At 32.9% G+C, this 25,213-nt stretch overlaps 1 pseudogene; it reads right to left on the bottom strand.

Annotated features, from left to right (window-relative positions):
• Positions 1 to 23,287, bottom strand: part of LOC120223704 — a 53,707-nt pseudogene extending 30,420 nt beyond the window's left edge.
• Between the last annotated feature and the right edge of the window lie 1,926 nt (positions 23,288 to 25,213).

Here is a 25,213-nt window from a genome sequence, read left to right as displayed (position 1 = left end):
TTTTTAGGTAAAATTTAATGATGGGAAAAATTAAAGTTTCAAAAACTTAAGATACAACAAAAAATGAGGAGAGTGATATCATCTTCTGTAGACAGAATGAGATGATTTTAATTAGAAAATGTAGGCAGTGTTTTATTTCATTTAATTAAGGCCAAATTTAATATTGCAAATGATAAAATAATAAAGTTTTGGAAAAAAAGAACATTTGAAAGGAAAATATAATAAGATTTTGTTTTAAGTAATATTATACTTTGAGTATGTGTAACAACCTAGCACTCTTAATATTTTTCAGTCTAGGATCTCATTCACAGGGATCCCGTTCACAAAGTGCGTTGAGTTGGCACTTTGAGCAATTCCCCTCTGCCTCCCTTTTGTTTTCTGAGCACACTGACTACTTCCTAAATATTCCAGTGATAGTACTAAGCTTTAGTCCTTTATTCAAAAAGAATACATAAATATTATATTTTACTTTATTTGCCACTTTGTGATCTTCACATCTGGAGAGTAACTTATCTGGACACAGCAATTTTGACTTATTCTGTCTCTAGAACATGTTCGTTTTTAGGTAACATGTCACTGCCTTCTCGTACTGATTGTTAAAGCTATACCAATTTTAACACTGTGAAAAAATATTTTTTCTTATAAGCATAAAGAATGGTTTCTAGTCTTTTTGTGTTTGATAAAAAATAAGGTTTTATGAGTCATCATTTTGTTAATAAACTTAAAATAGTTAGCCATGTTAATTTATGATCTTAGTTATTTTTAAATTATGAAATGTACTTTAATTTAAACTTTTGTTTATGGATTATGTTCCATTAACTTTTTTCCTTCTAAAGCTTCCATGATCACAACTTTGATCTGTGCTTAATAACTTATGGTTAATAAATTTATATTATTTTATCTCTATTAAGTTTTTAACATTTTATTTCTTTTGTATTAGACTTTTTTCAAAATTAAATTTGTCATGTAAAATTTTTAATGTTTCTAATAATTATATTATGGATCAAATATATTTATTTTAATAAACATAATGCTACTCAACTATTTGTTAAATAAATGTATGAATGCTTATTTCATAAAAGGCCATTCTTTTTCATTTTTATTTCTTTCTTTTATTCTCTCTCCAGTCTTTAGCACTTCTACTGAATTAATAATTAGAGAGGGAAAAAAATCACTATTCGTATTTCCAACATGATATAATGCAATGAATGTCACATGTAGATTTGAGCTTCTATTTCAAACAAGGTAGAAAAGAGTGTAAGCCATGTATTTTACTTGATTTTTTACTCTTATGGTAACAGGAAGTAGAGACTGAGCTCAGTGTTGCCCGGGCAAAATGATAAAAAGAGGGTTTTATATCTACCAGCAGAGAGAGGTATGGAAAGAGTACAATCCCTAAATTGATCTTCAGTTTGCTCAGCTCAAAAACTCTATAAGATTCACTCCTATGAATCTAATGTCCAAGTGATAATATTTAATTAGAACTCTATTAAGGAGTTAGAACATTAAATTCTTGCCTACCTGTGATGGCACCATTTGGAGTTAAGACACAGAGATTGCCATATAGGATATTCTGCTTGGAGAAACGAGGCATCTAGAAAGAATCACATACAGACAATTTCAAGATGTCTGTCTGGTAATTTCAAGTTAAGGTTTTACTTTTTGTGTTCCCAACAATCATCCACTTCTCAATATGGATAAAGCAGATGTTGAATTTACCCAAAGCTATAAACTCATTTTGACATATTTCTTATATATCACTTGTGAGCGGTTACATCAGGCAGTCTGGAGGGAGCAGCAACAATGGCAATGAGTCAGGGCCTCTTGGCTTTGTAAAGTCTGCTAATAGTATCAGAACAAAAAGATATAAAGACATAAATGGACCAATAAATGAAATTGGTTACTATATCAATCTCATCCTCAGAATCCTGGAACAAATGAGACATGCTCAATGTTACTTGCACTACGTTCTGTAGGCAAGGAATTGCTGAGGTCTTAACATCAGAGGCCATTGTCTCTGTAGTAGGGTAATAGGCATTAATAGGCATATACATTTTCCGTATGTTTACTCCTATACATCTCTTTATTCCTCCTACCCCGTTAGCTCACTTTTATCTTCTTTGTTTATTACTCAGTTTGCTCATATTTTCAGTCTTCTCCTAAATTTGGTTTGCCATTATCACCTTATTGACCATATTATTCACAAGGTGATTCACTGTGCATCTTTTCTTCTCTAACTTTGGCATATAGGTGCTTTATTCTCTAGTTATTTCACAGTTCATAATCCTATTAAAGACAAGCTACTTGTTCAATACATACTTCTGAACAAGGCCTAGCAGCAGTAACCAAAATGAAGGCAAATGTGCTATAAAACATGGCCATCAAGGACTTCCCATGAGGAACTCCATGTTAAGCAGCTTCCTTTGGAGAGTTTGGGGATATAGTAGATCACACAATTAATATATCTAGTTATATATACACACACACACATGCCTTGTGTACACACATGTTAAATATGTATGCATTTGTGTGTATACACATTTATATAAATTTAAATTCTTAATGTAATTATTATATAAATTCTTCCATAAATTCCTACACAAGTTCTTTCATGTTAATAAAATGACTCATCTAAGTTTAGACAACTTGTGAATAGCAGAACAAGTAACTGAATGAGTATTTTCTTTGTTTTATACAGATATTTTCCCCAAACATTTTTCGAACCCAGGGTTCCAAACGTGCTCCATTAGATTTCATGGATTTTATTACCAATATACTTAATCATCACATAGTTCTATAGGTAATTAAGTGAAATATTATTTTTCTTATTTATGTGTTGTATTTGTATAGTTGCAGAAACATTGAAAAACGCAGTTGTATATAGAAAATGAAAACAAATCACCCATAATAGTTAACTCAGTGTTAATTACAATACAAAATTTGTTGGTTTTATTTGTCATATAGGTAAACATAGACATATAAGTAAGAAAGAAGAATGTTTATAGGCTACTCTTACTTACAGAGTAACATGTACTAACAAGTACAGTCTCATGTGGTTACATTGTTGTAACAATGTGTTAATGGATACACAAACAATTTTCATTTTTAAAAAAGGACTTTATATAATAAACAAAAACTTCCCATATCATTTCCAATTTGCTTGGCAGGTTTCTCATTATGTCCTCATAAATTAAAAGTATGTGAACATCTAAAAGTACAGTTTTATTTTATTTAAAAAGTCATAAAAGTAGAACTATTGATCCAATTTCATAACATTTTAAAGATTTTAATGTGTATTATTAAACTGTCTTTCCTTAATTTGTACCTTATTTACAATCACATTGTTATGATAAAAATATCTAAGCAAAATAGTCTGTCAGCGCTAAGAGTACCATTGGTTTTAAAAAAGAAATAAAAAGCCATATCCAGAATTTTGGCAGGGATTATTTATAACATACTCTAATTTAGAAATATTTGACACACTTATTATATCTTGGATTTATATCCCTGGGAAAAATCTGTGCATTTAAGTTTAATTCTATCTTTCAGTTACTGGTGTTTTCATATAGGTTGATTATGTGTGAAGTTTATTATTCATTTTCTTTAATTCTATGTACTATAAGATGATAAAACATCACTGACTTAGAACAGAAGAAATAAATATAAAGAAACAAAACAATTAAAATAAATATGAATAAAATTAAAAATAAAATGATGGTTGACATTCAAGGTGAAAATTTTTCTCATTTCATGCCTCGACCAATAACATGGATGGCTAATAACATGAATCAGAAACTCTCTCAACTTTCCTCAGATTGGAATTTTCCAGGCAATTGTTTTATTACTTACACTAGGTAAAAAAGAAATAAGATGAGCTCTAATTTCTCTTTCTGGAAAATTCTCTAATCTTAGGATCAGTGGTATACTGAAAGTCAGCTCATGTAATTTTGTGAGTTACTGTGATATTTTCATGAATTTACTAAAAAATTGTTAAATATAGCTGCTACTAAAAATTCAGCTACATGCATTTAGAACTAAACAATGTTAAACCAAAGCTGATAAATATTCAAATCTCATCAATAAATGTTTTATACATTATTAATAATTCTGTTTTTGAAATATTTATATTCATATTATATATTTATAAGTTTATATTATATAAATTACATATATAAATATACTTATATATGTGTGATAAAATGCTACATAAACCTTGTTATTGCACAGTACTAACCAACCCTTCATTCAGAGACATCTGCGGGTAGCCTGAACCAACTACGGGTGTTGTATCTACACCACAGAAACCAGTAAACACTGAAAACGGATTCTTTCTTTTTTTCCCTTGAGAGCATTAAACATTTATCAGCAAACTACTGTACATACACACACACACACACACACACACATGCACATATTTCCTAATAAAATTATGTAGTTTAAACATTTGCAGAAACAAATAAAAATAACATGTTGGTAGTGCTATTGCTTGGTCGTAGCACTACCAACATATGTATTTTTATTTGTTTCTGTAAATATTTAAACTACATAAATGTTATGAAGAAATGTGTGTGTGTGCATGAGTGTGTATGTAGGTGGTTTGCTTATGAATGGATAAAGAAGGTGTGGTTTATATATACAATGGAATACTACTTGGCAATGAGAAAGAATTAAACCATGCCATTTGCACCAATGTGGATGGAACTGGAAGGTATTACACTGAGTAAAACAATTCAGTCAGAGAAGGACAGATATCAAATGTTTTCACTTATATGTGTATCTTGATAAACTTAACAGAAGACCACAGGGGAAGGGAGGGAGAAAAAATAGATACAGAGAGGGAAGGAGGCAAACCACAAGAGACTCTTAAATACAGAGAACAAACTGAAGGTGGACAGGGAGGTGGGAGATAGGGAAAAATGGGTAATGGGCATTGAGGGGGCACTTGTTGGGATGAGCACTGGGTGCTGTATGTAACCCAATTTGACAATAAATTATACTTAAAAAATATTCATGTACTGGATAAAAGGATAGATCCAAAATCTATAAGGAACTCACCGAACTCCACACCAGAAAAATAAATAATTCAGTGAAGAATTCTACCCAGAAGCCATGAAGAGACACTTTTCCAAAGAGGACATCCAGATGGCCAACAGACACATGAAATGATGCTCAGCATCCCTCCTCATCAGGGAAATACAAATCAAAACCACACTGAGATATCACCTCATGCCAGTTAGAGTGGTTAAAATGAACATATCAGGAGACTACAGATGCTAGTGAGGATGTGAAGAAACAGGCATCCTCTTACACTGTTGGTGGGAATGTAAACTGGTGCAGCCACTCTGGAAAACAGTGTGGTGGTTCCTCAAAAATTAAAAATAAAACTACTGTATGACCCAGCAATAGCACTGCTAGGAATTTACCCAAGGGATACAGGAGTGCTGATGCATAGGGGCATCTGTACCGCAATGTTCATTGCAGCACTCTCAACAATAGCCAAAACATGGAAAGAGCCTAAATGTCCATCAACTGATGAATGGATCAAAAAGATGTGGTTTATACATACAATAGAATACTATTTGGCAATGAGAAAGAATGAAATCTGGCCATTTGTAGCAATGTGGACGGAACTGGAGGGTATTATGCTAAGTGAAATAAGTCAGGGAGAGAAATAGAGATGGCATACGTTTTCACTTATATGTGGATCTTAAAAAAATCTTAACAGAAGACCATGGGGGAGGGGAAGGGAAAAGAGAAAGTTACAGAGACGGAAGGAGGCAAACCATAAGAGACTCAAATAAGAACAAACTGAGGGTTGATGGGGGCTGGGGGAGAGGGTAAAGTGGGTATTGGGCATTGAGGAGGGTACTTGTTGGGATGCGCACTGGGTGTTGTATGGAAACCAATTTGAAAATAAATTATATAAAAAATAAAGTTAAAAAATTTAAAAAAAGATAAAAAATACACATGTCAGAAAAATACATTTAACCAAAGTTTGCTACTGAGGTACAGAATATGAATGAGATATGGATGAAATAGTATGTGTAAATAAATAATTAAATGAAAGCAGAAACTTGCAAGGACCAATAATGGTATTGTGCAATGTACTATGAGCTAACAAAGATGAGCAAGTTGATTTTTTCCACTTGCAATTGACAGACAGAAAGAGTGAGAGAGAGAATTTTTGTAACTGTTAACCTATCTTATACACATAATTATAAAACTAGTAGTTTAAATGTCACCTTAAGGATTTAAAGTCAACTGGAAGAAAGCATATATCCATCATGATTCTGGTTTTAAATACTTATTGCATGACTTAAGCTGTTTAAAACCTACATACAGCTAACTTTCAAAAGGCTGAAAATTTGTTTCCAAATAATAAATATTATATTGACATGTCTTGAAATTATAAACCAGGAATTTTGCATGTTTTGTGCTATTTTCCTCTTTATTTTAATTCTCCGTGGTTCATGCAGTGAAGAAGTTGCAGTGTATACTAGAGAGATGTCTGATGTCAGAGACTAGAGTGAAAAACCTCAGGAGATAAGCTGCACTATCTTTCAAAAAGGCAATTGCATTCACTTACTTATTTTGCAAAAGTGTCTGTACTTTACTAAAGAAAAAAAAAGAGAAAAAATCTATAATAGCTAATGTCACTGGGGAGATATATTCTGAGGATGCACCTAGTTAGTGGTATTGTTGCCTAGGAAAACAAGGAGAAAACAATGACTGGGAGATAAACTCAGATACTGCTAGAAGACTGAAATTACTTTCAAATATAATAGAAACTTTTACTCCACTGTGTCCAAAATCACTAAAGGAAATATTTTAAAAATAGTGTTAAATTTTGGAGAAAGTAAGAAATAAGTTGGCATCAGATTTCTTGCCATGAGATTTGTAGTTGTTATAGAATCAACAGTGCTAATGATGATCAAATTATAAATTATTGAAACACTAAAATACTGCAGAGACAGTTCAGCCATACTGAAGAATATCAATTGTATATTTCACGAGTGTTCTCTAATATTTCCCTTATACATATATTGATTGTCTTAAAAGCATTTTCTTTTGGGGTGCCTGGGTGGCTCAGTCGGTTGAGTGTCCGACTTTGGCTCAGGTCATGATCTCACGGTTTATAAGTTTGAGTCCCACATAGGGCTCTGTGCTGACAGCTCAGAGCTCGGGAAGCCTACTTCAGATTCTATGTCTCCCTTTCTTTCTGTCTCTCCTCTGCTTGCACTATGTGTCTCTCTGTTCTCAAAAATGAAAAAATGTTAAAAAACAATTTAAAAAAAGCATTTTCTCTTTTAAAGTCTCAGTAACCTAATTAAAATGTAATTGCTCTTTCATCTATCAAACATAATCTATCTTTATTTCATTGGAATTTACTTATTTAGTTTTAAAAATATAAATTTTAACATATAACAACTGGGCAGAATATATGTCACAACTTTAAGGTAACTTTAGCAGGAAGAAATTGAAGAAAAGTATACTAAAATAGCTGCTGTTCCATTGAGAATTTAACCCAAAGCACATGCCTTGGGGACATGACTTACAAAGAAATAAAATTATTTATGTCATATAAGTTTATAAGTATAAGAAGTGATACCTCATAGTTGCTACTCAGTGGAAAGAGCAGTGAATGTAAATTAAGACCCAGTTTCCAAGTCCTAAGTATGGCATTTATCTATGATATGGTGGTGGACAATTAATTTAAACTCTTCTTTATATTCTATAATTTTAAAAAATTCTCTTAAAGCTTTGTTTAAAGAATTTTATATGTGGCAGCACTAAGTAAAATTCTATAATTATTTTACTGATAATCATATACCACTTCTAACACCTCATTAAAGAAGCTACATACATTCAAGAAAAAAAAATAAAAAAGAAACTAAATATATACCACACCTGGCAATAAGAATTCCATTATTTCTCACAACCTACAAATATACTTTCCAAGAAGAGAAAAATTTATTCCTTTTAGTTAATTATCAGTTGTCCATAAGTCAAATATAAAGGCTTTGAAAATTCTTGCTGAATAAAAAAATAATGGAATTTATAGTGTAAAACTCTAATAAAACACTTTGAATATTGAATGCATTATTATGAAAATTATAGAGAACTACAACCATGCTGCCTTAAATTTTCCTAAAATTCAGTGCAGAAGATTCTTGATAGTTAAGGATTGACAATTCAATTGTGCTGATAATGGGGATTCTTTTTATTTTTTACAAAAGGCATAATTCTAAGGATATACTGACAATATTTATTTGCTCATTTTTCATTCAAATATTAATCTAGGTACCATGGTAAAGGGATTTTGCAGATGTAATTGAGGTGTCAAATTAACTGAAATTAAGATAAGAAGATTATCTCAGTGGGCCTGAGGCAATAAGGTACACCCATTAAGAGAAGAGAGTTTTCCCCGGTTAGTGGAAAAGGGAAGTGAGAGAATTAAAACATGAGAATTTGACATACTGTGGCTGGCTTGAAGATGGGAGATATGGGGGCTGTAAGCACATATGATGAAGAATTTAGATATCTTCTAGATGATGAGAGTAGCCCGTAGATAACAGCAAACATGAAAACTGAAAACTGTCACATACATTAAGATAGTGAATTCTGCTAACTATCTGAATGATTTTTGAAACATACTCTTTCCAGACACTCCATGTAAAATTCCCACCCAGCCAACACATTGACCTCAACCTTGTGAAACCTAAACAGAGACTCAGTGGAGCTTGCCTGGTTTTCTGATCCATAGAATTAGTAAATAATAAAGGGTATAATTTTAAGCTGCCAACTTTGTTGATTTCAATAAATACATTAAACAAATTGTTTTGTGTTTTGTGTGCCAATTGTTTTTGTTTTTAAGGCACTATGTTGGCTGATGCGAGCAAATAAACATTAATCAAATTTGGAAGTTGCTCCCTGAAGAATATATACATTGGCTGAAGATATAAAATACATAAACAACTATATATAGTAAGACAGAAAGGCATTCTAGAAAATATCTGAAGAAAAATGCTGTAGATGCAATATACTGGTTTGAAAGAAAACATGAGAATTGGTGGTTTAGTTTTAAGGTTCAGAAGGAGTAATCAGGGTTGGATATGAAGATATTTTTACAAAGATAGTTCAATAAAATGCTAAATTGAGTTGCATACATCAATTCAAAGTGTTTATTTGTTCTACATTTGTAAACAGTAAATATCTACGATTGTGAGAAATACAATGCAAAACTGAAATTATGTATGCATTGAATGATTATATAAATAGAGTGAACATTATTTACAAAACAAAAACAAATACAAAACAGAGCTTTTGACAATTTTTATCATTGGAGTACCTGACTAAAGGAGTATTCCTGGAAGAATAAAATACAAGAATTACAAATAGGTTGGAAAGGAATAGGTTGGAAAGTATGTCCCCAGGAAACAAGGTGAAGGATCTTATAGGTAAGTGAAATGTGGCCTTAAATATATGTAATACAGTTAGAATAAATAGAAACAGAAGACTTTGAGAGATCTCACAAGGTTTTTATAAAAAAAAAAAAACAAGGAAACAAGAAATGGTAGAAATTACATATGTATGTGTGGAAAAGGAGAAATATATACTGTTTTTGAAATGCTGAGTATGTAAGCAGGAAAAAAAGAGCATCATATTAATTCAAATGTTAGCAGTGGAAGAAGTTTGTTTGCAATATAAAGCATGGGTAGTTTAAAAGTAACTAATGCAATTTTCAATGGGTTATTCAAATCAATGGGTGTCACACCCATAAAAGTCTATTATTGAGCCAATAACGTAAATAAAATATAAAGACATAATGAATACAAATAAGAAGGCAAATATTCATTATTAGTAGTAAAATAAATACACCCTAAATTACCATCCTAAAAAAATCATAAATACCCACATCTTTAACACATTTCCTAATTCAACTAAAATATTACTAAAGGCCCATGTTGTGACTGTTTTTTTTTTTTTTTCCTGATTAAAGTCAGAGAGGAGGCTGGCTTCTAACTAGCCGTTAGGAACACCATGCTTCTACTTGGTTTCTCTTTTACTGTCATTCAACGTTTTCTATGATGTTTAGGGCAATCATGCCCTACTTTCTGGAAGTCTCCTTTACTAATCAGGCCAATAAAATAACCCCACATAATCAAGCTCAAAAGTGATCAATTATGTTGAGACATCAAGGTGTCAATTGTAATGTAATATTTCAAAAGTGCAGTCATGACCCAAATTTGAAGTTATGGTTAAAAACTTTTAATTCTCCTTCCCAAACAGTTTGCTAAATCCCCACTCCAAACACTTCCCTTATTAGGCTTCTACTCTTTTGATCACTATGCACATTTGCCAGCTGTCTCACTGATTAGTATCTTATATTTTTTGAGACGTGGTACTAAAGAACTAAGACAGCTCTTCTACATTGGAGATCATGAAATGGTTCAAATTAGCCAGTCTTCAGAAAGCTTGGTGAAATGTAGCTACCCTACCCCTCCTGCCATGTATGTATATACTGCCCTCTACAGCACAAGCTTGCTAGTGACACATATTTATAAACTGCTGTGTCCTCTCTTAACACTGTTCCCTATGACACAGCAATAGCACTGCTAGGAATTTACCCAAGGGATACAGGAGTGTTGATGCATAAGGACACATGTACCCCAACGTTCATAGCAGCACTTTCAACAATAGCCAAATCCTGGGAAAAACCTAAATGTCCATCAACTGATGAATGGGTCAAGAAGATATGGTTTATATATAGAATAGAATACTACATGGCAATGAGAAAGAATGAAATCTGGCCATTTGTAGCAATGTGGATGGAACTGGAGGGTATTATGATAAGTGAAATAAGTCAGTAAGAGAAAGACAGATACCATATGTTGTCACTCATATGGGGAAAAGGAGAAAATTAACAGAAGACCGTAGGGGAGGGGAAGGAGAAAAAATAGTTAAGGGGAGGGAGGGAGGCAAACAGTAAGAGATTCTTAAAACTGAGAACAAACTGAGGGTTGATGGGGGGTTGGGTTGAGGGGAAAATAGGTGACGGGCATGGAGGAGGGCACTTGTTGGAATGAGCACTGGGTGTTATATGGAAACCAACTTGACAATAAACTATAATAAAAAAAGTAATAAAAAAATAAACTGCTGTATAAACCTGAGTGGTAGCCTTCTATGGTTGGAAGCCATATTCAACAAAGAATTCAGTCTTTCATCTATCCAAGTGTGATTGTGTTGTATTTTGTCATAAAATTAATCTTAAAAAACACACAATAGACATAAGAGTGGTACCTCTCATAAAGTAACCAAACTACAAATGAAGCAGTACAGTGTTATGTAGAAGTGGCTTTATGTCCAAATTTATATAGTAAGTCCTAAAACACACACTACTTTTTTTTAAGAATTATAAATGTGAAGGAAGAGACGAAGTTGAATGAAATAAAATGCTTAATTAAAATCAGAGTACACAGAAAAAGAGGTGAAGAAAATAAGACGTACAATGAATTGAAAACAGTTACAGAAATGACAGTTTTTATCCAACTGCATCTATAATTCTGGTGTAAATATGAGTTAAAAGACAGATATTATCATAGTGGATTTTAAAAGTAAAGACTCGGGGCACCTGGGTGGCTCAGTCAGTTAAGCAACCAACTTCAGTTCAGGTATGATTTCATGGTTCATGAATTTGAGTCCCACATCAGCTTTGTGCTGACAGCTCAGATCCTGGAGTCTGCCTTGGTTTCTGTGTCTCCCTCTCCTTCTCTCTCTGCCCCTCACCCAGATATGCTCTGTCTCTCAAAAATAGATAAACATTAAAAAAAAGTACACTCACTTATATACTGTTTACAAGAAACATCTTTAAATATATATAGAGACTCAGTTAAGAAATAGACAGTGAAATATATACCATGCTATCCCCATTCAAAAGAAAATTGGAAAAGCTATATTAATTTCAGATAAAGTGACTTTAGAACAAGAAAGATTATCAGAGTAAAGAAGTACATTGCTAATGATAAAGAAGTCAATTCTCCGAGAAGACATAACAATCTTAAACATAGATGCATCTAACAATGAAGCATAAACATGTAAGGCAAAACCTGATAGAACTGAAAGGAGAAATAGACAACCTTATTATTGTTAAGAAAATTCAACATAACTCTCCCAATAATTGATACCTCAAGCAGGCAAAAAAAAAAATCTACAAGGGTATAGATTACATGAACAGTATTATCAATAAACATGGTCTGGTTGACAGCTATAAAATATTCTATTGAATAACAATAGAATACAGATTCTTCTCATGCACATTTGGAACATTTACCAAGACAGACCACATTATGGACCTTAAAACTTATGAACATTTAAAATAATGGAAATTCACAAAGTGAAAAATACTATATAATTCCACTTATGTGAGATAGCAAATGTCAAATTCATAGGAGCAGAAAGTAGCATGGTGGTTACAAAGGATGGAGGGGAGAGGAAAATGGGAAGTTGTTTAATAGGTATAGGGTTTCACTTTTGCAAAATGAAGAGCGCTGAATGGTGGTGATGCTTTCACAACAAAGTGAATTTACTTAATGCCACTGAAATGTATGCTTAAACATGGTTAATGTTTATTTATTTTTTGAGAGAGTAAGAGAGTGAGAGTGAGAGAGAGAGAGAGAGAAAGTGAGCATGCAGGCACATATGAGAGCAGGAAGGGGCACAGAGAAAGTGACATAGAATCCCAAGCAGGTTCTATGCTCAATACTGATGTGGGGCTTGATATGATGACCATGACATCATGACCTGAGCCGATACCCAGAGTTGGATTCAACTGACTGAGCCATGCTGGTGTTCCATGTATAGCTGAACCATGGTTAAGATGGACATTTTTATACATGCATTTCAATACATTTTTTTTAAAAAATGAGTAATTGCTAATGATCTCACTGACATTAATAAATAAGCAGGCAATACCACAAACAACTCTATGCCCATAAATGTGGTATAGTAGATGAAATGAACAATTTTCATGAACATAAACTACATATACTTTATTAAGAAGAAACACCTAACTTGAATAGCTCTATATCTTAAAAAGAATTATTAGCTAAACTCATTCTAATAAAGAAAAAAATATGCCCGTGTTTTAACTAGTAAATTTCACCCAACATATAAGATGAAATAGTACCAATAATACTAATTCTATAAAATCTTTTTATAGAAAGTATAAAATAAGGTAATATTTCCCAAATCTTTTTATAAAGCCAGTATTACTCTAAAACCAAAATAAAGACATTATAGGAAAAGAAAACTATAGAAATATCTCTTGTGAATACAAGATAAAAACCTTAACAACATATTAGCAAATTAAATCCAGTAATATGTTTAAAAAATGTCTCCAGAAATGAGGGTGGCTTACCACTCATAAAGCAATTTATGCAGCCCTTAATATTGTCAGAGAAAATTACAAGAGGATATGATCATCTTGATAGACAAAAACAGTCAATAGTTTAACACTCACTTATGTGAAAGCTGGGAGTAGGGAAATTTTTCTCGGTCTAGTAACTGGTATGTACAATGAACCTATAGCTAATGCAATAAGCAATGGTGAGCGAGTAAGTGCCCTGGGTTCAAGAGCCAGGCACGCATGTCCACTCTTACTACCCCTGTTCCACATAATAGTGAATGTCTATTTTGTTCAATAATACAAGAAACAGAAAAAATACAAGAAATAGAAAAAAATATTGGAAAATAAATATAAAAAATAGAAAAAAAGTTCAACAAATGGTTCAAAAATAGAAGAAAAATAAATACAAGATATAGAAAAAAAAGTTTAATTAATACAAAGGAAGGAAAAGATGAAAAGAAGTACCCCAAACCATATTATAATCAAAAACTTTTAAATAAATGATAAAAAAAATCTTAAAAGTAGGCTTTAGAGATAAAGAAACATAGGTTGACAGCAAATTTGACAACTTAAAACCTTATACCTAGGAGAGAAATACTGTAATTCAAGAATGAAAGCAAAATAAAAACTTTTTTTTCAGTTGCAAAAAACCATTGTGAGCAAACTAGGACTACCATATACATTAAAGGAAATATTTCATGCAGGTGAAGAATGATACTGGATGGGCCTACATGAAGGAATGCAGACACCTGGGAATATTAAGTATATGGGCAAATGTAAAATATTTGTTCATTATTTTAATCTCTTCAAGTGGTTATTAAGTAGACTAAGAACAACAACAGTCTATTGTAATGTTTATAATACATGCAAAGTAAAATCAATAATAATAGCACAAATGGTGGGAGGGGAGAAATGGCTTTATACTACTTGTGAAATTTTTTTTCTTAGGTTGTTAATTTTAATTCCAGCATAGTTAAGATACAGTGTTTTATTAGGAAGCCAGACCATGATTCTTTAATAATGCACATCATAAACTATAGAAAATAACAAAAAAATATAATAAGGAAATAAAGGAGAAAAATGAAATCAGATATAATATTTATTATGAGAAAATTAAGGTATTTTGGATATATTGGTGGATAGACGGATAATTTATACAACTTTACAGATAACTCTTATTTATATAAAAAACATCAGCAAAATTAAAATTCATGTATTTTTGAAAGATCAGAATATCACATTGTTGAAAGTCTGAAAGTAAAATAATATTTAACTTGTTTTACTCATTATAACTGTGTGTTGCTTGAAACATTTAAAACAATAATATTTATTGATAATTGTATGGATAAAATAGAGAAAAAATAATTGTTAATATACTTTTTATCAGTATATCTGCAGTTAATAAAATATCCCTTATATTTATTGTAGTCCTAGAAATCTATTATAATACATATACTATCATTACAAAAATTATTACTATGGAGAAAAATGTGTACCTGAATTTCTTTTTAACTACAAATCCTTTGGAAATATGTAAGCATTAAGCATATAAAGTCATCCATTCAAAAGTCAGATGAAGGGACAGTGGGGTGTGGTAAAGAGAAGTTATGAAGTACTAAAAGAAGAAAGGTGTTTGCAAAGTTATTTTAATTATGAAAGCACATTAGAACAGTATCAAATCTGTGATGCTGTCAGGAAGATAATGGCAGGAGAAAGCAGAGGTGTTTAGAAATGGAGTTTATAGATTAAGCATTGTGTTAATCACCCCGGGTCATAGGGCTCAGTCACATATCCGACAAATCTTCACCTATTTTTTAGTATATGAAGGCAAAAAGAAATATGAAGAAAGACAGCTATTTGTTCCTGTTAATTTTTTCAGCTTTTTTCTTTCTTTCTAGCAGATACAAAATATTTTTCATTTAATTCCCTTTAAGAAGGGACTCTCAGATAGGTTGAATTGTATTTTCTTATTTTTGCATGTAATTCAGTTCACAAATATGCATGAAAGTTGAACCCAAATATGACATTGGTAAAGCATGGTTTCTGTTCACAGAAAATTTCAATATATTACTTCACTTTTCAAACATGATCTTCAACAAAATGTTTTCTAAACATATTGTTCTTTAATGTTATTTTTCTTCAAAATTGAACATGCTGTTGATTTATTTTAGCTCATCTAAGCATCTGATTGATCTCCAAATTTAGAATCCAGTGCATCTGAAGATTTTGTTTCTATATTTATGAAATCTATACTTCCTATTACTAGAAGCAACAATTTTATTATTTAATTTTAGCTTTAGAAGCCATGACATACAAAATTTAAGGAGATAGACATACAATTAAATTAAAAACAAGTTAATAACACTGCTATACAGAAAAACATGTAAAAGCTAAGGAAAGTAAGATAACGGCCAGCTTGCAGTATTCCCTCAAGAAATAGCAAAGCATTTATGGATCAAATTACGGGTAAAGGGAATTTAACAGGTAAACACTAATTTTAATAAGATTTGTGAAATCCCAGAATTTAAAATTATATGAATGTCAAACTTATAAAATTTGAGATCAGTTATAATATTCTTTTTGTTCTTATATGTATCATTGATTATTCTTGAAAAATCATGAAAATAGCTTATTAATCAGAAAAGAGACACCTAATCCATTATATAAATTCACACTGGTAAATGCTGATAACCATGGAATCTTGAAAAATTTATTTTTAAATCAATGCTACTGCATTCATATGGCAAATATTTTGAATTTTCCCACGTTTCTTAAAATTCTTTTAATTCAAAGAGAGTCATCATTATGAAAAAAATATTTGTTTACTTTTTCAATTTTATTTTAGAAATGAAAGTCATTAAAGGTATGTCACCTAGTAGATATTTAGCATTTTAACTAATCGAATTAATAAAAGTGATGAAGAAAATTCTCTTCATCTTAGACTACAATTTAGATATTGAGGTTGCTTTTGTTGTTTTCAATAAAATCTTGGTAACTTTTGGTTACAGTGCTTTTGTTAACTTATACAAGAAACCTACTGCTTCAAAAACTGGGCATTTAAGAGTTCCAGTCTATTGATTTCAGGATACTCAATATTTTGCTTTATTTTCAAAATGACAAGGACATTTATCACTTCAAGTGTCCATAAGAATACAATGGGTATAATTTTTCAGTCTTAATTAGGTATAAGTCACTGCTTACACTCAGTAACTCCCTAAAACTTCACAATCATTCTATAGCTAGACATTATCATTATATTATTAATATATATTTTAATAATAGAAACAGCATATTCAAGTTTAGGAACTTGCCAGAGTAGACAGCTACTAAAATGGCAGAAGTAGGATTTAAACCCAGGTAGTCTCACTGCAAAACCTATACTGCTAATCACTGTTATAAATTACAAATTATAATTATGTTTACCTTAAAATGATATATAATTATAATAAATAATATATAGTTATTATAATATATGATAATATGTAATTGTGGATATGTATAACATATGCTATATTTTATACTGATGCTATAAATACATTAGAAAGAACTAATGAAGATGAATACTACCTAGGATCATTCCCATCAGTATGTGAAAATGGGACTCTATAATTAAAGACAATTACAATATATAGGTTTCATAAGAAGTTAGTTATAAAGTCCATACAGAAATAGGAAATAGTATTATATAGACGATATGTGGTAAAGAAAAAAAAACTAAAGTAAAAGTAATTCTCATATTTTTTGTAAAGGAGAAATGTACATTTTAAAATATAGGAATAAAAATAAGAGAACCCTTCCATTATTAGCATGTATTTAGTAAAATAGTAAGTTCTCTCTTGGCTCAAGGATTTTATATACTGTTTTACTTTCTAGAATGCTTTTACCTGTAACACATCTCCCCCATCCATACCCCACATACATTCTGAACCCGCTTTATACAAATTCAGCCTTTAAGTCTCAGGTTAAATGTTATTCTTGCACTAAACTACTTCATTACCAAATGTATTTTCCTTATTGTTTCCTTCCAATTTTTTACAATTCAACACTTAAATGTACTTCTGTGATTTGAATATGCATATATTCAACTAGTTTCTCCTATAAACTCCATGTTTAAAAAAACTCCATGTATTTTTTCTTCCTTAAAAATGTGTATGTATATGTATGTATTAGAGTACTGGAAAATATAATGTATTAAGTAAATATGTCTTTAAAAACTAATACCACATTTATTAAATGATTACTAGGTATAAATATTTTAATATGTTAGTTGTTTAATTTGACAACTCCGTGGTATGATTATTGTCCCATTTTTATGGATAAAGATATTGTCCCATTTTTATGGATAAAGATAATAATCTTCCAAGAGGTAAAGAGATTCATCAAAGTGTACAGAGTTCATAAGTAAAAAGGCAGCATTTGATCCCAAATTTATGTTTGTATTAAGTTCTTAAAATTCACATTTGTATTAAATTGCTTCCCTTTCCATAACTAAAGAGTTAGAAGACCTTAATTTCTGGAAATATTGCAATTGTGTTTTCCTCTAGGTGTGAGTTTGCAAATTAATAAAATTAATCTAAAATCCAGATGGAGAATGGATGATCAAGAATGGTCAAGGGGCACCTGGGTGGCTCACTTGATTAAACATCCAACTTTGATTCAGGTCATGATCTCACAGTTGGTGGGTTTCAGCCCTGCATCAGACTCTGTGCTGACAGCTCAGATCCTGGAGCCTGCTTTGGATACCATGCCTCCCTCTCTCTCTGCCCCTCTCCTACTCATATGCTGTCTCTTTCTCTCTCTCTCTCTCAAAAATAAGTAAACAAAAAAAATAATAAGAATGGCCAAGAAAATTCTAAAGAAGACATGGTTATATAGAAGTTAAGTGAGAGCTGGAAAATAGATCAATACTGCAGAATGAAGAGACTAGAAACAGATCTATCTACACAGAGAGGTGCCATATCAGTGAAAAGGTGGTCTTTTTAAAACTAAAGGTTGCTGTATAATGATCGTCACTATGAATATAATACAGTAAAACAAAACTGCATCCCTAAATTCACCATACTCAAACACTCATTTCATGTACATTAAAGAATTAAATATAAAATATTGAAATATAAAGAGTTTAAATGGATGAAAATAAGAAATTCTGAGTAATACATAAAGTCATAGACCACTTTTACAACATTAAATAATAAATTGTATAAGAAGCACCATAAAATGTGCAAAGACAGTCCTCATTCCTCAGACATTAGATGTATGCAATGCATATAACCCTTTTCCAGGGAGCTTTTCTTTTCCCTTACAATAAGCAGAATTACCGAACTTCTTTGAAGATAGTAAAACAACAAAAACAACAAAATACACACTCAGGAACAATTTTACATTACTTGTATTCTGAACATTGGATTTTAAAACAATATAGAATAAGAAAATTAAGGTTGTGAGAAAATCAATACTAAATGGTCTAAAAGAAAACAGTAAATACTTACGAGTGGAAACATCCTTGAAGGCTGAATCCCTCAATTTGAGTTCTCATTCTGTTTTCTTTGGCTTAGAAAGAAAAGAACTTACCAACTGAGAGTTCTCTAGGGTATATGGGCCTTGTGGATGTACATCATGAAGAATGGTGCCAATGATGTTTAGTCAGGGTTATTTTTTATTTTAATTAAAAAAAAATTAATGTTTTATTTATTTCTGAGAGAGACAGAGAGCGTGAGCAGGGGAGGGTCAGAGAGAGAGGGAGACACAGAATCTGAAGCAGGCTCCAGTATCTGAGCTAGCTGCCAGCACAGAGCCAGACATGGGGCTCGAGCCTGACACGGGGTTCGAACCTGCAAACCAGGAGATCATGACTTGAGATCAAGTTGACGTTTAACCGACTGAGCCACACAGCCTCCCCCAGGGTTATTTTTTAAACTGCAAGTGTTGAATACTATAATAAATAAGCAAACAAACCTGAGTTTGGGAATCAGGTCTCATTCTCTTCCCCTCTTTGCTCTCAGGGTCTGGATTCCTGTTCTCAAATTCAAATTCAATACTGGAGTTTCTTGTGTCTCATGTTCATCCTAATGGCTTCATATAGCTTATTGGTATGGTCTACTTGGCTTATGATTTTAACTTCCACATCTGAACAGCTCCTGGAACACATAGCCACTCACTGAATACTTTTACTCAATGAAAGTACTGCTGATAAAAAATGCCCCTTTATTATTTTCTCCTATATTTTCCAAGTACTCTGTACTGCTTCTTTTTTTTTTTTTCTAAATTTATTTCTGAGAAAGAGAGAAGGGTGCAGTGTGAGCAGGGGAGGGACAGAGAGAGAGAGGGAGACACAGAACCCGAAGCAGCCTCTAGGCTCTGAGCTAGCCGTCAGAACAGAGCCCAATGTGGGACTCAAACCCATGAACCATGAGATCATGACCTGAGCCGAAGTCGTACACTTAACCGAACCACCCAGGCGCCCCTCTGTACTGCTTCTTGAACATCACTTTGTTGCAAAAGCTGCAAGGGTCACTATCTCCTAGTTTTTGTCTTCCTTACTAAGAGTATCTGGACAGCACAACAAACAACTCCACAGAGACATAGCATAGAAGCAACTGTTTGTAAAACACCTAGGTTATGCAAGAAGAACATTTATTTACTAGTCTCAGAGAATGTGTAGAAGGGGCAGGAATCTTTAGGAGACTTCTCAGAAACAAAGGCACTGGCAAACACTATTTTCCTCTCGTGATCCCCAACACAGACATAAAGACACTTGAGGAAACCAGCACAGTACCAGCACTTTCCATCTAACTTGCTTATATCATGCTCCACTCCTACAGTCTCCTGTAGACATGCCAATTCCATCCAGGACTCAGCTCCAAGTTTCCTTCAACTGCAGACCCACATAAACCTAACTAATACTGTACATCCCACTCCTCCCCCTTTTCTGCAAACCCACTCCCTCCAATTCAGGCAGCCTGCGTATCAGGAACCTGCAGCTTCCCTCTCACAGTGGGACAGCCAAGACCTTACTGGCATGATACACTCTACCCCTGTTCTCCTGTGGATTCACTCCCTCCAGCCCTATGGCAGGAGTATAGGGGATTCCAGTTTTCCTCTCATAACAGACATGCACAGACCTTGCTAAACACCACATACCTCTCCCTTGCCTTCTATTGTGGACCTGCCCTCTCCAAGACACCTTTGGCAGGATACCATCCAAAGTGATCCCATAAGCCCAGCAGCATGCAAGCAGCCCCCACAGGGGCCACCACCACTTCATAGAGACCCTGCCTATGGAGCAAAAGATAAACACACACACCAGTTCCATTGCAGCCCAAGCAGTGGGCTTGGGTAGACATCTGGTTCGACTGCAGGCCCCACTCACCCACTAAAGACCCCTAGGGGAAAACACAGGGAAAGCATGCTGTAGTTCACTGCTACTGCATTTCTAACAAATGCCAGGTATTGGCCCAAGGTGGCCCCAGACTGGTCCACTAACAACACAGGACCAAACATTGCCCACAGTAGGCAAAACAGCCATTGCATATGACTGGACTGAATGCAAAAGTGGCTCAGCCACAACATAGGCACACATAACACACTTAGGAAACATCCTTGAAGAGCCAAGTATGGGTGAACAGGGGATACTGCACTGCAGGGGACTATAGGACCTCTCTACATAAAGCCACTACTTTCAAGAGCAGGAGAGGTAGCTGACTTTCCTAAGATATACAAACAAACACAGAAAGTTAGACAAAATGAGGAGGCAGAGGAATATATCCCAAATGAAAGAACAGGATAAAGTTAGAGCAAGAGAGCTAAATGAATCGGAGGTAGATAAAATGCCTGATAGAGAATGTAAAGAAACTCACAGGACTTTGAGAAAAGACCTCAGTGAGACCCTAAACAAAGAGATAGAAAATATAAAAAAAAGAACCATTCAGAGATGAAAAACTCAGTAACTGAAATTAAAAATACACTAGAGGGAATAAATAATAGACTAAAGGAAGCAGAACAATGGGTCAACGACCTGAAGGAAGCAATCAAACTGAACAGAGATACACAATAATAATAATAAAGGAAAATAGGACACTCAATGACATCATCAAGCATAATAGCATTATTATAGGGATCTCAGAAGGAGAAGAGAGAAAATAGGGACATAAAACTTATTTGAAGAAATAATAGCGGAAAACTTCCTGAATCTGGAGAAGGAAAGAGATATCCAGATCAAGGAGACACAGAGACTAATTCATATGTCCATATGGTATTTTTCTTTCTCTGACTGACTTGTATCACTTAGTATTACACTCTCTAGATCAATCCATGTTGTTGAAAATGGCAAGATTTCATTATTTTTATGGCTGAATAATATTCCATTGTATAAATATATCACTTTATTTTTTATCCATTTATCTATTGATTGACACTTGGGCTGCTTCCATAGTTTGGCTTTTGTAAATAATGCTGCAATGGACACAGGGATGTAGGTATCCCTTTGAATTAGTGTTTTCAGATTCTTGGGGCAAATTCCCAGTAGTGGAATTACTGGATCAGATGGTAATTCTATTTTTCATTTTAAGAGGAACCTCCATACTGTTTTCCACAGTGGCTGTGCCAATTTGCCTTCTCACCAACAATGCAAGAGGCTTCCTTTTTCTCCGCATCCTTGACAACGCTTATTTTTCTTGTGTTTTTTATTTTAGCCATTCTAACAGATGTGAGATGATAACTCATTGTGGTTTTCATTTGCATTTCACTGATTAGTGATGTTTAGCATCTCTTCATGTGTCTGTTGGCCATTTGGATGTCTTTAGATAAATATCTATTGATGACTTCTGCCCATTTTTAATTGGATTATTTGTGTTCCTTTGGTTTGAGTTGTGTAAGTTCTTTATATATTTTGTATACTAAACCTTTATCAGATAGGTCATTTGGAAACATCTTGTCCCATTCAGTAGGTTGTTTTCTAGTTTCCTTGATCATTTTCTTTGCTGTGCAGAAGCTTTTTATTTGGTGTAGTATCAATAGTTTGTTTTGTTTTGTGGATGTTTATTTATCTTGAGAGAGAAAGACAGAGCACAAGTCGAGGAAGGGCAGAGAGAGAGGGAGGGAGAATCCCAGGTAAGCTCTGCACTGTTAGCCCAGAAGCTCGATCCCAAGAACCATGAGATTATAACCTGAGCAGAAATCAAGAGACAGACACTTAACTGACTGAGCCACCAGCTGCCCTCCAATAGTTCATTTTTTGGTGTTGTTTCCCTTGCTCTAGGAGACATAAGTAGTTCAATTTTCTTCTTCCATTACTAAAGCCCATATCAGTGTCTTCAAAGTTATGCTCACATGTAAGTGCTGCAAAGGAAAGGATTTTTGTTTTGAATGTAGATGAGTTCTGCATGGTACAAAGTACTAGTTAAAAAGTATGTGTGGAACAATGGAATCCAATTCATTTTTCTGCAGAGGGAAAAAGTAAACTTGTAAAATTATGTCAATCTGGAGAAGTCTCATAAGTCCCTTCCACACATGCTCTGAGACTAGTAAATAAATATTCTTACTGCATAACCCAGGTGTTTTAAAAACAGTTGCTTCTATGTTGTGTCTCTGTGGGGTTTTTTGTTGTGCTGTCTCTTTAAGGGCTATTACCCTCCAGGCTCTCCCAGAGCTGACTTCATTGATTTTTTAAAGTTCCAGGTGTTAAACTCCATTCATTGTAATTACAATGAAATTACACCCCTCTGGTTTCAAAGCCAAATGTTTTGGGGACTTTTGTCCCTGTGAAAGTTCTCTTAAGTCTGGGGTGCTGGTGTGAGGGTCAGTTTCTCTTACCTGTTTGCACTGGTCGAATCCCTCCATCCTGCAGACAGGCCCATGGGTCCCTAAACGGGACCACCAGACCATATCTCCACCCTTCTTACCCTCTTCAACATTGCCTCTTCTCCACATTTAGCTGTAGAGAGTGTTCTGCCTTTCTTTGAGTCATTTTTGGGGTTATTTACATTGATGTGGGTGTTATCTAGTTGAATCTTTGGGAAGAGTCGAGCTCAGAATCTTCCTATTCTGCCATCTTCCCCAGTGATATTAGTTTGAAGATGCTAAGTTTTAGAGTGGTTTTTAAACATCATATTATATATTAATTCACTTCATTTCTATTCCTTTCCACTTACTAAATGCAAAGCTTATTATCTTTATGCATAAGTTTCAACAACTGTAAAATGTGAAGAGTTGCATAAGAATGTTATAGGAATAAACTCAATAAATATGTATAAAATCCCTTAAAATATTAATGTGAACATAGTAATAATAAAATAAATGTCAACTAAAGTTTATTCTTTCAACAAAAATTACTACTTTCTTACTCTGTGTCAAGTACTGTACACAGATACGACATGTTCATGGATCTCATAATCCATATTGGCTCAATACGCTTATATAATATTATCATATGAGAATTTCTTGAACTTTTATTGGTCTCCTTTGACAAAGAATGTGCCGCTGAAGACAGGGAGTTGTCTTTTCCAAACTTTCTATATTTTGAAGATTTCACTGAGTTTTGCATATAATAAATGTATAATTAATATTTTTGAATTAATTTGTGAAAGACTGAAGCAATGGCAATCTTGAGGCTAAAAATAATGTCCAAAATCTGTCAGGATCTATTAGTAGATTTTAAAATAACAATTGTTCCCATCCTGTATCTAAAAGACCAAAAGCCTCATTTTGGAAATAGGAAAATAATGGCACAGAAATACTAAAACATAATATTTACAGTTTCAAGTGAGATAAGAGTAGTTCAAACAAAGGTATTCTTTGATCTAGGTTATTCATTCAATAAAATTTATTGAATACTGCCTCTATATCAAACTTTTTTTCTTTTACTTTATTGTTTATCATCACTCCAAATATAGTTATATTTTTAAAATATAATAAGTGATCTTAGAATTACATAGAGATGTCTTATATCTTTCAAATAAATTTAATCTGGCCTTTTGATAATTGGATGATCTTAGGAGTATATAGTTTTTAAAAGTTCCTAAATGTTGAGAACATATATACAATATAATAGTACCTAATATATTTTATTTATATCTTCTCTTTTACATTAAGATAAACAATACAGAACTAAATCAGTTTCTGAAAAATTAGGTCAATTCAGTGCCATTAATATCTCAAGTTACATACTGATTCCATGCAAGAGAGGTTTCCTCTTAAAGACAAAATAATTGTGATATAGTTCCTACAAATAAATTTTAATTTTATAATGTATATTTTACCACAGTATCTTGTATCAATGAGAATATTCTGTCAATATAGATCTCTAGTCAAAAGAGTTAAATCATAGCTACAAGTTAATTTCTGTAATTTTCTATGACCACAAAAAAACAGCATTTTCAAAATATTTATGGATTTTTCACATTTTGTTTTGATCTTAGAACTTGAAAAATGTTGACCAATGGCATTGAGTTATATTGGCATTGATTAATTTTTATCATTTAATTTTTTTCTAGATTGCATTTTTCCTTTTAGATACACATCCCAGTTGCCATTTGAATACAACATGACATATATTCTAAAAGTTGTACAAATTCATTTCATTTAAAAGGACACAGAAATTGAAGTAATTTAAACTCTGTGTTATGCTGCACGATTTCGAATTCACTTCCTTGGGGTTCAGTGTCCCTTATAAAAGAACAGAAGTTCTTGCCCATACCACTTACAGAGTGCCTATGCACAGATCCCCACAGTCTGAATACTAAGATTCCAAAAGAGTGATATTAGTGAGCTCTTCACCATGATGCTGTGTTTCTCAGGATTCCTTGACAGACA

This window comes from Hyaena hyaena, unplaced genomic scaffold, assembly GCF_003009895.1.
Source record: "Hyaena hyaena isolate Hyena2069 unplaced genomic scaffold, ASM300989v1 scaffold_1028, whole genome shotgun sequence".
Classification (NCBI taxonomy): domain Eukaryota; kingdom Metazoa; phylum Chordata; class Mammalia; order Carnivora; family Hyaenidae; genus Hyaena; species Hyaena hyaena.
Note: the sequence above shows the minus strand (reverse complement) of the source record. Positions and strands in the feature narration are given on the sequence as shown.